Source organism: Choloepus didactylus, chromosome 9 (assembly GCF_015220235.1).
Source record: "Choloepus didactylus isolate mChoDid1 chromosome 9, mChoDid1.pri, whole genome shotgun sequence".
NCBI classification, from domain to species: domain Eukaryota; kingdom Metazoa; phylum Chordata; class Mammalia; order Pilosa; family Megalonychidae; genus Choloepus; species Choloepus didactylus.
Window position 1 is genome coordinate 134,345,592 of NC_051315.1, and position 10,366 is coordinate 134,355,957.

Below are 10,366 nucleotides of genomic sequence, written 5' to 3' on the forward strand. Positions count from 1 at the left end.
TGAGCTGGGGGAGGCTCTGAAGAAGTTCACTAACGTCAGCTCAGGCTCCCAGGAGGGTCAGACTCTGCTGGGCACCCGTTTCTGCCCTGGCATTCGGAGAAAGCTGCAGAGGCTCTCCCTGGGCCTGCAGACTCCTAGTGATGACCTGCTAGCAGCTGCCTTCTCCGTCTTTAACAACTGGGACAAGGCCGAGGAGGAGGAGAAGGGAGAGAGGGGAGCAGGAGACCCAGGAACGGGCTCAGCTTACTGCAGCCGCTGGTGGAGGTGCCCTGTGCCCTCGAGGTCACCCGAATTGGGGCTCCCAGCCTCAGGGAACTCATTTCAACTGCGGGTCAAAGGGTCACTGGGAGAGAGAGTGCCGGAAACCTCAAGACAACCCTGGACCTTGGGACCCACAGGGGCCTCGCCCCAGGGGCCACCAACAGGGGTGTGGGCCAGGGACTGCACCGTCTCCCAAAGAGGGGGCGAGATACCCCCAAGCCCTGCTCGCAGCAGGTGAAGACTGAGGGTGCCCGAGGCCGCATACGGCTCCGCTGTCTTCACACGACCATCAGCCTAGAGGAGCCTCAGTGACACTCGACGTGGCAGGTAAGATTATCGATTTCTTAATTAAACACCACAGCCACTGACTGTGTCCTGAGCTGCCACCGTGGGCCTCCCTCCACTCGGACTCGCCTGGTTATGGGAGTGATGTAAAGCCAAAGCCAGACCCCTCACTGGCCCTCTGCTTCGCAGGCTTGAGGACGTTCCGGTGTCCCGTCAGCTTCTCGCCGCCCCTGAACGCCCACCCCCCTTCTAGGGAGGGGTCCTCCTCACTCCCGGGGGCCACCTTAGGACCAGCGGACCCGGCTGGCGTTCACCCCTTGTTTGCCCCGAGCCCTGCTGGGTGGGGGCCTCTCGGCATCCAGGAGACCCTGTGGGATGGCGGCACCCCAGGGTGAGCCGCCCAGTAGCCCCGTCTGCCCTCAGGCTCAGTCTGCATCTTAAGGACACGTGTTCTGCATCCCTCCCACCCTGACCCCCAGTACGTATTTGCTTTCAAATGCAGGGACTTGGGGACAGGATTCCTGGCCTCTCACTTGGTGCTGCCCCAGGGTTTCCAGACAATCCCCGCGCCTTTGGGGACGCCCCAGCCGCCACCTCCCTGCCCCCCACTGCCTCAGAGCACAGCAGGTGGGTCGTCCGTTTTGTGGACTAACGCGGTCCCAGCGTGAATGAGACCCTCGTTTGTGGGCAACGCCGACTGCAAGCCCGAGATGGACGCAGAAGTTATAGGAAGTTTGCTGCGGTCGTTGCCGCCTGCCAGCCCTGAACGGTGTGGAAAGCTGTAGAAGGTTTGGGAAAGTGAATTTTGCTTGTTGTCATTGCTGACTAAAAGCCCTGAATGGATATGTAGAAGGGTTAAAAAGTGGATTCTGACTTTCACAGTCAATGCCGACCAAAATTTGATAAACCTATTTATAATATTCTTTTAGAGAAAAAAGAGCTTCTGTGTGAAACTGTGTAATCATACAAACTGGAGTTAGTTTTCTCTGTTAGAATAATGTAAATTGTTAGTCTACTCTTAATGAACAGTTATAAAATGTTTTTCTTAAGTGCATGAGTATTCTGTCCAGAAGACAGAGATTTTATATCATTTCAGAATAATATCCTTGTGATGTTTATGTTACTCTTCTCATCCTTTATTTCAGAAACCAAATCTCACTCTTAAAGGAAAACTGTTACAAAGGATTTTTTCTTTCACCTTGTAAAAGTGAAGTGCTGAAATAGTTTAACATATTGAGTACTACAATAATTAAAAGCAAATTTCTATCCTTGTGTTGATCTAAATTTGTATAAGTGAAATGTTATTCATATATTTAGAGATTCCTTAAAATTCCCAAAAACTTGACAATGTTCTCAGTGTCCATGTTATATCCTGACACTGATCTGTATGATGTTAGATGTAGTTTCTTATGGTTTTAGTTATTCTTCAAAAAATTACATGTTATAAAAACAACCAAATTTACTTTTCTCTAGGGTTTCTAAAATTTTAATTTTCTTTAGCAGTTTATTTAAACAACCTAATTCAGCTTTATTTGATGTGGAACCTAGAAAAAAATAAAGAATAAAATTTTAATCAGAAAATAAAAATATTTGCAAAGTCCCTTAAGAGACCAGATAAAAACATAAAACTATTAAACTCTCCCACCTGGGGAATTTCTGATAATAGGGGCTCCTGATTTAATAAGCGAAGCCCTCGATCTTGAGGTTTGCCCTTATGAAGCTTATGTCGATAATGGCAAAGCTAAGCCCACTTATAATTAACGCCTAGGAGTCAACCCCAGAGAACCTCTTTTGTTGCCAAACTCTACAAATAAACTCAGTGCCTCCCCCTATGTGGGACATGACTTCCAGGGGTGTAAGTCTCCCTGGCAACATGGGCCATGAGCCTGCCCTTGCTCCGTAAAATTAGTTAACCAAAAAAGGGAAATAAAATTTCAGTGGATGAGAAATTTCAAATAGAGTCGAAAAGTCATTCTAGAAGTTACGCTTATGCAAATTCCAGCCAAATATTGCAAACAGCCACTGTGTACCAAGCTCCAGCCAACGGTGTTCCTGAAAACTCAAAACCCCGAGCTCTGTTTTGCTCCTGCTCCTGTTCAGAGTGTGTATATTAAAATTGCTCACCCAGTTTGCTTCCTCCGATTGAAGCCTCTCGTCGTGGGCTTCTCGCCGAGGCCCCCGCTCACCAGCCACCCTCAGCAGCACAGCCAGGGACCCTGCGCTCCCCCAAGTCGGGCTGCAACCCCCCGACAGCCTGAAGCAGCCACAGAAGTCGGACCATCAGCCCAAACTCCCTAACACGAAGGGAGCTGGGACTCGCTGAGGGAATTGAGGCAGAGTTGGGATCAGGGCGGCGGCTGGCGGCTGAGCAGAGGGCAAAGTCCAAAAAGCAGCCGGGCCTCAAGGCGGAGAGCAGCATCGAGCAGCACCTGGGTCAACAGACCCACCTGAGTGAGACATCTGCGGGCAGCAGCCACAGACAAGGGGGAGGGCAGGAAAATAGTTAAAAAAATAGAAAAAAGTTACTAAGGGAACAAAAATCTATAAAACCAGATGGCACCACAGTGTCGGGGCCTCTCGCCCCTCACCTCTGTATGTGTACTTGATAAATTTTCTGCCTGCTTAAAAAAAATAAGAAGAAACTAGCGCTACAAGAACTACGAAAGGGCAGTCTGCCAGCTAAAACTTCAGGAGAGAGAGGCCTGGAGGAGGGCACAGAATTCACGAGTGTTGGTAGGGTCAATAAAAGATAAAAAGAGAGAAAAGAAATAGATCTGACAAATAAAAACCAAAGGATAAATGGTTGAATTAAGTGCCGTCTTTACATTAACAACTTTGAATGTTGATGGATTAAATTCCCCAATCAAAAGACACAGTTTGGCAGAATGGATCCCTCTACACACTGTTTACAAGAGTTTTATTTTAGATCCAAAGCTACAAATAGGTTGAAAGTGAAAGGATGGAAAAAGATGTTCCACACAAGCAGTAACCAATAAAACACTGGGGTAGCTATACTAATATCAGGCAATATAGAATTTAAATACAAAAATGTTACAAGAGATAAAGAAGGACACTATATATTAATAGAAGGGGCAATTCACCAAGAAGAAATAACAATCATAAACATCTATGCTCCTGATCAAGGCGCCCTAAAGCACAAGGCAAACTCTGGCAAAACTGACAGGAGAAATACACAACTGTACCATAATAGTGGGAGACTTCAACACATCACTCTCTCAACTAGATACAGCATCTAAACAGAGGATCAATAAAGAAACAGAGAACCTCAATAGTATGATAACTGACCTAGACTAACAGATATATATAGAACATTGCACCCCAAAATAGCAAGCTAGACATTCTTCTCAAGTGCTCATGGAACATTCTCAAGAATAGACCCTACGCTGGGGCACAAAACAGGTCTTAATAAAGTTAAAAAGGTTGAAATTATACAAAGCACTTTTCTGTGATGAGATGGAATGAAGCAGGAAACCAATGACAAACAGAGAACCAGAAAATACACAAATATATGGAGGTTAAACAACATGCTGCTAAACAATCAGTGGGTCATAGAAGAAGAAATTGCAAGAGAAATCAGTAAATATCCAGAGATGAATGAAAATGAGAACACAATGTATCAAAACCTATGGGATGCAGCCAAGGCAGCATGGAGAAGGAAATTTATAGCAACAAAAAGAATCAAATATCTAGGAATAAACTTAACCAAGGATGTAAAGGGCTTGTACACAGAAAACTACAGAACATTGCTAAAAGAAATCAAAGAAGACCTAAATAAATGGAAAGACATTCCTTTTTTATAGACTGGAAGGCTAAATGTCCTTAAGATGTCAATTCGACTCAAAGTGATCTACAGATTCAATGCAATACCAATCAAAATTCCAATAGACTACTTTGCAGAAATGAAGAGGTTAATTATCAATTTTATTTGGAAGGGAAGGGGCCTCGAATAGGCAAAAACCTCTTGAAAAAGAAGAATGAAGTGGGAGGTATCACGCTTCCTAACTTTAAAGCATATTACGCAGCCACAGCGGTCAAAACAGCATGGTACTGGCATAAAGACAGACATATTCATCAATGAAATCGATTTGAGAGCTCAGAAATAGACCCTCAGGTCTGGGGTCAATTGATTTTTTTTCCATTTTTTAATTGAGATTGTTCACATCCCATACAATTATCCAAAGATCCAAAGTGTACAATCATTTGCCCATGGTACCAACATAGAGCTGTGTGTCCATCACCACAGTTAATTTTTTTTCAATTTTTAGAACATTTTCATTACTCCAGAAAAGAAATAAAGACACACAAAAAAGGAAACTCAAATCCTCCCATACCCCTAACCAACCCCCCTCCATTATTGAGTCATAGTTTTGGTATAGTACATTTGTTACTGTTGATGAAAGAATGTTAAATACTACTAACTGTAGTATATAGTTTGCTATAGGTATATGTTTTTTTTTTCTATATGCCCCTGTATTATTAACTTCTAGTTATAGTGATATACATTTGTTCTAGTTTGTGAGAGAGATTTCTAACATTTGTACAGTTAATCGCGGACATTGTCCACCACAAGATTCACTGTTTTATACATTCCCATCTTTTAACCTCAGACTTTCCTTTTGGTGACATACGTTACTCTGAGCTTCCCCTTTCCACCACCTTCACACACCTTTCAGCACTGTTAGTTATTCTCACAATGTGCTACCATCACCTCTGTCCATTTCCAAACATTTAAGTTCACCCCAGTTGAACATTCTGCTCATAATAAGCAACCGCTCCCCATTCTTTAGCCTCGTTCTATATCCTGGTAACTTGTATTTCATGTCTACGAGTTTACATGTTATAATTAGTTCATATCAGTGAGACCCTGCAATATTTGTCCTTACGTGTCTGTCTTATTTCACTCAACATAGTGCCCTCGAGGTTTCTTCATCAACCCATTTCTTTTAAGACGGTTTTGTTCACACACCATACATTCTGTCCTAAGTAAACAATCTATGGTTCGCTGTATAGTCACATATTTGTGTGTTCACCACCCTCACCTCTATCTATATAAGGACATCTCCATTTCTTCCACAAAGGAGAGGGAAGACTCAAAGAAGGTAGAGAGACAAGAGAAAAAGAAAAAAAGAAAGAAGAAAAAAAGAAAACAAAAACAAAAACAAAACAAAACATGACAGCTAAGAGGCAACAAAAGGAAAGATAGCATTAAACTAAAGTAGGATAAAGAGTCAGACAACATCACCAATGCCAGGAGTCCCATACCCTTCCCCTCTGTCCCCCCCATATACATTTAGCTTTGGTATATTGCCTTTGTTGTATTAAAGGAAGCATAGTACAATGTTTCTGTTAATTATAGTCTCTAGTTTGCATTGATTGTATTTTTCCCCCAATCCCACTCCATTTTTAACACCTTGCAATGTTGACATTCATTTGTTCTACCTCATATAAAAACATATTTGTACCTTTTATCACAATTATTGAGCACCCTGGGTTTCACTGAGTTATACAGTCCCAGTCTTTATCTTTCCTCTTTCCTTCTGGTGTCCCACATGCTCCTAACCTTCCTCTTTCAGCCATACTCACAGTCATCTTTGTTCAGTGTACTTACGTTGCTACGCTACTATCTCCCAAAATGGTGTTCCAAACCTCTTTCTCCTGTCTTTTCCTTTCTGTCTGTAGTGCTCCCTTTAGTGTTTCTACTATTTGTCAGAGAATATTTTAAGCTCTCCCTCATATCTGAAGGACAGTTTTGCTGGATATAGGATTCTTGGTTGGTGGTTTTTCTTTTTCAGTATCTTAAACATATCACCCCACTTCCTTCTTGCCTCCATGGTTTCTATTGAGAAATCCACACATAGTCTAATCGAGCTTCCTTTGTATGTGATGAATCACTTTTCTCTTGCTGCTTTCAGGATTCTCTTTTTATCTTTGACACTTGATAACCTGATTATTAAGTGTCTTGGCATAAGCCTATCTATTCTGTTTGGGGTACACTGTGCTTCTTGGATTTTTAATTTTATGTCTTTCATAAGACATGGGAAATTTTCATTGATTATTTCTTCTATTATTGCTTCTGCCCCCTTTCCCTTCTCTTCTCCTTCTGGGACACCAATGACATGTACATTCCTGCATTTCATTTTGTCCTTAAGTTCCCTGAGACATTGCTCATATTTTTCCATTCTTTTCTGTATCTGTTCTTTTGTGTGTAGGTTTTCAGGTGTCTTGTTCTCCAGTTCATGAGTGTTTTCCTCTGCCTCTTGAGATCTTCTGTTGTATCTCCATTGTGTCCTTCATCTCGTGTGTTGTACCTTTCATTTCTATAGATTCTGTCAGTTGTTTTTTCGAACTTTCGATTTCTACCTTATGTATGCCCAGTGTTTTCATTATATGCTTCATCTCTTTTGCCTTATCTTCCCTAAACTTTCTAGAATTGATCAAGCGCTAGTTGTTTAAATTCCTGTATCTCAGTTGAAGTGTAAGTTTGTTCCCTTGACTGGGCCATAACTTCATTTTTCTTAGCATAGGTTGTGGTTTTCTGTTGTCTAGGCATCTGGCCTCCTTGGTTACCCCAGTCAGGTTTTCCTAGACCAGAATGGGCTCAGGTCTTGGAAGGAGGCTATAATTTCAGGTCTCCCTGGGGGTGTCTTAGAAAATCAATGCACCCTGTGAGGCCTCGAGTCACTGTGCTTTTCTGCCCAGCAGGTGGTGCTTGTCAGCCTGTAGCTCCTGACTTTTGTAAGGAGGTGTGGCCCATGGCTGTTTTTCCCCGGGCTCTGGGGTCTGGTTCTGAATGGAAGGTGGGTAGTGGAGCTTAGCACAGCCTCTTTCCTCTTAGAGAAGATATACCCCTGGGGAGAGGTCATTTGCATTTGAATTGTCTCTGACCCTGCTATCTCCACCCTTGTTTGGGTCTGAGTGCTGGGAATTGAAAATGGCTGAGGCTTTCTCCACTGAGCCAAAAAAGGGACAGAAAGACCCCCGCCAGGGCCAGTCCACAGCCCCCCTCAGTTTCACCTGTCAGCCAGAGACAGCACCCAGTCCTCTGGGCTCCCCCTTCCTCCCAGAGAGGTCCTCTGGCTCTCCAAGGTCAGTTGCCACCACAAGCCTCTGTCTGCTTGTTGGGGATTCATAGCTTGTATTGAGCCATCCACATCTGCTAATTAAAACCCAGTTGGAGCTCAGCTGAGCTATATTCACTTGTTGAGAGAGAGCTTCTTTATAGCACAGCAAGATTTTGCAGCTCGGGCCTTGGGAGGAGGGGGCTCCCGGCTTGGGTCCGCAGTTTTACTTACAGATTTTATGCTGCAATCTTGAGCATTCCTCCCAATTCAGGTTGGTGTATGATGAGTGGATGGTCACGTTTGCCCCCGCAGTTGTTCCAGCTTATTTTCTAGTTGTTCCTGGCTGTGTATTAGTTGCTCCAGGGGGACTAACTAACTTCCACTCCTCTAGATGCCACCATCTTCTTCATCAATTGATTTTTGACAAGCGTCCCAAGTCTGCTCAACTGGGACAGAACAGTATCTTCAATAACTGGTGTTGGGAGAACTGGTTATCCATACCCAACAGAAAGAACAAGGACCCCTATTTCACAATCTGTTCAAAAATTAACTCAAAATGGATCAAAGACCTAGATATAAGAACCAGTACCATAAAAGGCTTAGAAGAAAAGGTAGGGAAGTATCTTCAAGGTCTAGTGATAAGTGGTAATTCCCTAGACTTTACACCCGAAGCAAAAGCAATGAAAGAAAAAATAGATAAATGGAAACTCCTCAAAATGAAATACTTCAGTGCTTCAAGGGACTTTTCCAAATGGTAGAGAAGGCAACCTAATCACTGGGAGAAACTATTTGGAAACCATGACTCTGTTAAGAGTTTGATATCCAGAATATATAAAGAAACAACCCAATTTTTAAAATGGACAGAAGACTTGAGCTAATTGTAATATGTAAACTCATAGACATAAAATATAGACTATAGTTCACCAGGATATAGAATTAGGCTAAAGAAGGGGGAATCGTTGCTTAATATGTGCAGAATGTTTAACTAGGTTGACTGTAAATGTTTGGAAATGGATGGGGTGACAGTAGCATGTTATTTTGAGAATAATTAACAGTACTAAATGGTGTATGAATGTGGCGGAAAGGGGGAGTTTAGAGTCATGCATGTCACCAGAAGGAAAGTGGGAGGTTAAAACATGGGAATATAAAACACAGTGAACTTTGTGGTGGACAATGTTTGTGATTAACTGTACATGAATAAAAAAGTTCTTTTTTGAACTAGAACAAATGTATGAGACCATTACAAGGAGTTAATAATAGAGGGGTATATGAAAAAAAATTACCTATTGCAAACTATGGACTATAGTTAACAATATATTTTAATACTCTTTCATCAAGAGTAATAAATATACTACACCAACACCATAGGTCATTAATAGGGTGGGACAAGGGGTATGGGAGGATTTGGGTTTTCTTTTTCACTCTTATTTCTTTTCTGGAATAATTGAAAATGTTCTAAAATAGATCATGGGGATGTGTGCACAACTATGTGATGCTACCTGGAGACAGTGATCTTAGACTTTGGATGGTTTATGTGGTGTGTGAATATATCGCAATAAAATCGTATTTTAAAAAATGTGGCAAAATGAGCACAGGAAAGTCCTGTGACCCACCCCCCGCCATTGTGAAAGTGGCTGAGGTAAAGAGAGGGTTTCTAGGCGTTTGGTTTTTTAAATTTTATTTTTGTGTCTTTCAAAACTTATCCAAAGTGAGCTCACAATACCTTTATCATTAAAAAAAAAAAACTCAATTTGAAAGGTGAAGCAAGTAGGGCAGAAGCCTAGGCTTCCTCAGCGTGGGAGCGCGGGGGCTCCTGGTTGTGGTCTGAAGTCTCCCGCGACATTCCGCCTTCTCATCCCGTAGAAACCCTGCAGGCAGCTCATGCTCTCTCCATGGGGAGCCGGGCTGTGCTCCTGCGGGCTGGGCTGGGGCAGGGGCCTGCATTTCTGGGTGCTCCCTCAGTGCCAGGCCTGGTTGGGACCCCCGTGCCTGCCCCATGTGAGTGCATCCCCTGCCCCCAGGCTGGTAATCACGTGTCCTTCTGGGACTCGCCAAATCACCGCTTCCACATGGGTGACTCCGTGGAATCAGTTGCAAAAGTCTTGGGAGGTGCAGGAATGGAAAGGGCAGGGAGAGATGGTGAGGGGACTGCTGGCAAGCCCTCAGGGCCCCCCGTCAGGCAGCAGCACCAGAACAAAGCTGGGGGTCTGGGGAAGGGCCGCGGGGTGAGCACACGGGGCCTGGCTGGATGGACGGCAGCTCAGCCGCGGCCCTGGGCTGTGAGCCCGGCAGCCGGCAGCTCCGCAGCTCTTGACGCTAAAACCTAGATGAAAATTCTAGGCACTAGGAGAGTTAGCCAATAGCCCCTACCACTGAGAAGGTGGCACCTGCATCCCTGGCACCACTGGCCTTGGCACAGGCCCGGCAGCCGGGGCAGGTGCATCAAACCCGCCCTGAGCAGGTTCCCTGTGGGCAGCTCCCCCTCTGGTTTGGATTCCATGGGTCACCCCGGAGAGGAGAGTGAGGGGCTGTGACAGCTTGGGGGGGGGGGGGGATACTTCCCTGGCATGGGGCAGGGGTGTAAATATATCAATTCCAACTTTGGTAAAAACCTGGATTTATTCATTCAATCTCTGCCTAAAGTCAGCATCAATCATTTTTTTGAGATTTGGAGATAGAAAATGCAAATAACTGCTTTACTTGTTTTGGGGTACGAGGGGTGGGGTGTGAGCTGGGTC